The 4,400-nt window shown below is 44.6% G+C and overlaps 1 protein-coding gene across 1 annotated transcript in view; it reads left to right on the top strand.

Annotated features, from left to right (window-relative positions):
* Positions 1–4,400, top strand: part of CASC5 (cancer susceptibility candidate 5) — a 102,920-nt gene that overhangs the window by 3,488 nt on the left and 95,032 nt on the right. The window lies entirely within an intron of this gene.

Below are 4,400 nucleotides of genomic sequence, written 5' to 3'. Positions count from 1 at the left end.
AAAAAAAAAAAAAAAGAAATAAACTTCAGATGTGTCAAAAAAAAAAGTCAAACCAACCAAACAAGAACAAAGCATTGATTTCAATTCTTCCTTCAGAGCTATGTCATATAAGGGCAGCTGCTGACACATATAGCCTGTCTGGGCTGTGGACCAGTTTATTATTTCATAATAAACATTGGCCATTGATTCCCAGAGAACCTCATTTTCAAAAGAGGGAACTGGTCCTCTTAAAGCTGGCCCCAGATAATGAAGACTCATTACCTGACACCCCAATAGTGAAAGAGCTGGAATATCTTGGTAATATATTTATGCAACAGTCCTTTCTTGCGGTCTTCCAGAGGTTGAGATCTCCTGCAATACTTGAGGATAGTACTTGCAAGGAAGAACATCCGTGTTGGTAGAGAATGGTTTCTTTGAGCTGTGGTTTGTTGAAGAATTTGGGGAGTTAATAGAGATCTCTGTAGACAGAGCATCCATCCCTGTAGATAAGAGCATCTTGTCCGAGTCTTGCGGTAGCTCAGCTGTTCCAGTAGATGGCGCCTCTAACTCTTTTCCTGTCAGCTGCTGCTGCTTTTTTTTTTTTTTTTTTCTGAGACGGAGTCTCGCTCTGTGGCCCAGGCTGGAGTGCAGTGGCGCGATCTCGGCTCACTGCAAGCTCCGCCTCCCGGATTCACGCCATTCTCCTGCCTCAGCCTCCCGAGTAGCTGGACCACAAGCGCCAGCCACCACGCCCGGCTAATTTTTTTTATTTTTAGTAGAGATGGGGGGTCACCGTGTTAGCCAGGATGGTTTCGATATTCTGACCTCGTGATCCACCCGCCTCGGCCTCCCAAAGTGCTAGGATTACGGGCGTGAGCCACCGCGCCCGGCTTTCCTGTCAGCATCTTACAAGTTTCTCTTTCCGTTTCTAATTCAAATACTTCTTTACCTTGACTTTTTTTTTTTTTTTTTTGAGACGGAGTCTCGCTTTGTCGCCCAGGCTGGAGTGCAGTGGACCGATCACGCCTCACCGCAGCCTCAACCTCTGGGGCTCAAGCGATCCTCCCACCTCAGCCTCTGTAGGACTACAGGCGCTAGCCACACCAGCTTCTTTTTTCTTTCTTTTCCCTTTCTTTCTGTGTTTTTGTTTGTTTGTTTTTTTAAATAGAGACAGATGCTCCCTATGTTGCTTGGGCTGGTCTCGAAAGCCGGGACTCAAGCAATCCTCCCACCTCAGCCTTCCAGAGTGCTGGAATTACAGGTGTGAGCCACTGTACTCAGCCTAAAAAAGTGAGTTTTCAACTCACAATTTTTTTTTTTCCCTATATTCTGCCAGTACATTTCATTTTCACAACTTCTACAGCTGAAGATTTTCCTTTGTAAAAATAATCTTCCCAGCCCGTGCAGCACGACCTCCCATCCAGCATGGCCAACATGGTGATGCTGTGGGACAATCAAAAGATGGGAGAGACCGAACAGAGTGGGTTCAGGAAATGTCTTTATTAAAAGGTGATCACCTGGGTCAGTAGGACTAGCGTCCAGGAAAGTCTGAGTCCGGGACAAAGAAAGCAGCCACCTTTTAAGCAGTCAGTGGCCGGGAGCAACGTGATGCAGGAAGCGGACTTATAGAAGCGAGAACAAAGACAGTTGATCAGTCTTTTACATTTATCTATATTACATGTTCCACATCCCTGAGAAATCAACCTTGTATCAACCTTGTAACTTTGCAGCTGCCCTAGGGAGGTGAAGCAGGAACTCGCTGAGCCTCAAGGAATGTGAAACTAGCAAGTACAGATAAGGCTCGCTGAGCACAGAAGGAAAAACAAGCAGTTAGTATTCTTCTCTAACTTAGAGTGGCGGGGGAGGTGGCTACACTACACTTAGCTTTTGAAGGAAAAAGTAAAAAATTTTGGTTGTGTTTGATTATACTTGTAAAATTCATGAATTCCTTCTTCAATGAAATCCCGCCTCTCCTAAAAATACAAAAATTAACTGCGTGGTGGCACACGCCTGTAATCCCAGCTACTGGGAAGGCTGAGGCAGGAGAACTGCTTGAACCTGGGAGGTGGAGGTTGCAGTGAGTGGAGATAGTGCTACTGCACTCCAGCTTGGGCGACAGAGCGAGACCCTGTCTCGAAAAAAAAAAAAAAGAAAGAAAGAAAATCTACCCATACTCTGCACAGACATTGATAGACCTATAGTCATCACTGCAAGAAGCTAGCAAACCTCAGGAAAATGATGCAGTCCTGGCGTCTCTAGAGAAGTTGCGGCACTAATGGGCAATCTAAGTAAAAATCTATTTACAAATGCATTCCTGGCACTTCCCTGGCAAGTGCTGGGAAAAGCCTAGCAGGCTACAGAAGCGTCTAGGAGGGTTACAAAGGTCCAGAAGCAAGAGAGAGCACAGGGGCTAGTTGAAATGGAAGAGGGAGCTGCAGGTTGCAGGGCTTGTTGATGGGGGTGACCTCTAAGCTGAGATCCAAAGGAGGAGCGGCAACCAGCCAGGAAGTGACATGATGGGAAAGAAGAGGGTGGGATCAGGGGTATGTTGCAGTGAGAGGAGCAGGGACAGTATCTACAAACGTGTTGTGGAAAGAAAAAAATCCTACTGAAGGAAAGGTAAGATCAGTGTCTCCAGGGAGATTTAGAAAGGTATCTCTCAGGGGCTCTTAACCTTTTTTTTGTGACACAGACCCTTTTGGCAGTCTGGGGAAGTCTAAGGATCTCATCTCAGAATTTTTTTTTAAATTTTGATTAAATTTTTAAATTTTTTTGTAGAGACAGGGGTCTCACTATGTTGCCCAGACTGTCTTTGAACTCCCGGACTCATGGGCTGCTCCTGCCTTGACCTTCCAAAGTGCTGAGATTTCAGGCATGAGCCACCATGCCTGGACAGAATGTTGTTTTTAAGTGCATAAAATTAAATATGTTGGAATACAAAGGCAACCAATTGTGTTGGAATAGTTGCCAAAATATTCTCAAAATTTGTGATGTAATAATATAATAATGCATGCACTTTTTTTTTTTTATGGAGTCTTGCTCTGTTGCCCAGGCTGGAATGCAGTGGCACGATTTCAGCTCACTGCAACCTCCACCTACTGGGTTCAAGCAATTCTCCTGCCTCGGCCTCCCGGGTACCTGGGACTACAGGCACATGCTACCACGCCTGGGTAACTTTTGTATTTTTAGTAGAGACAGGGTTTCACCATGTTGGCCAGGCTGGTCTTGAACTCCTGACCTCAAATGATCCACCGCCTCAGCCTCCCAAAGTGCTGGGATTACAGGCGTGAGCCACCGTGCCCGGCTTAATGCATGCACTTCTTTATGAATGGGTAACATTACAAGATCTAATAGCAGGTCTAAAAATTACCATAATTTTGAAGTAGCAATGAGCATAAAGCAATAACAGTAATCTGCTATAAAAATATCTGTGATTTCTATTAGTGACAAAATAATGGATAAGGTTAACATTACTGTAGTGAGCTGCTTACCGTTACTGAAGAATGTGCTTTCAATTAGGGAGTATGGAAATAAGGATGAAATCTTTATTCCAAACCGAATAATCCACTGAATTCTATCCATGGACCCCTTGGAAATGCATGGAACCCAGCAGAAACCCTTCCTAGCAGCAGGGTGGAGAATGCATTGGAGAGCAAGGCTAAGGAAGGTTGACTCAATGTCCTGAGCCCAATGAGGTATCAGCATTCCCAACGGATTTGGATCTTTAACAGGAAGGAGCCACTGGAGCCAGCAGAGAGTGGGGCCACTGCTTTCCATACTCAGTCCCCAAACCTTGCTGAAGCACCTGCCAGGTGCTGGGTTGTGGAGCGTGGTGCCATGCAGACAGCCTCGTGGAGGAGAGAATCTGTAAACCATGGCTTCGAAAGATTGATACATACTGATTAGTAATCTATAGCGTAGTATACGATTGATAAATACTGATTATTAATCTACAGCACAGATTAGGAGGGTGATTAAGCCAGCATCCAGTAGATTTGGGTTACACTCTCCTTTCTACAATTTAGAAGCTGATAACCTCCGGCAAGCTAATCTTTCAGTCTCCTCATCTGTAAAATGGAGTAATAAAAATATCTGTCATGATCAAGGGTTATAGTGATGTGCCTGTAGATAATAAATACCGGATAAATAAAGTGTCTCGTGGTAGCTTTTGAAGTGAAACCTGGTATTTCATAATCCGGACAGCTGTTAAAAACCTGAGTAAGAGTGTAGAATAATTGAAACTCCTCAGTTAGGAGCTATGTTAAAGTTGGAACAGAGCAGCATTGGAACGTATGGGATGGTAATAATTGTGGAATTCTATACACTTGTTAACTTCATATAAAAATATATTAAATTTGGCCGGGCGCGGTGGCTCAAGCCTGTAATCCCAGCACTTTGGGAGGCCGAGACGGGCGGATCAC

This window comes from Colobus angolensis, unplaced genomic scaffold (assembly GCF_000951035.1).
Source record: "Colobus angolensis palliatus isolate OR3802 unplaced genomic scaffold, Cang.pa_1.0 Scaffold97, whole genome shotgun sequence".
NCBI classification, from domain to species: domain Eukaryota; kingdom Metazoa; phylum Chordata; class Mammalia; order Primates; family Cercopithecidae; genus Colobus; species Colobus angolensis.
This window is presented reverse-complemented; position numbering and strand designations above follow the sequence as displayed.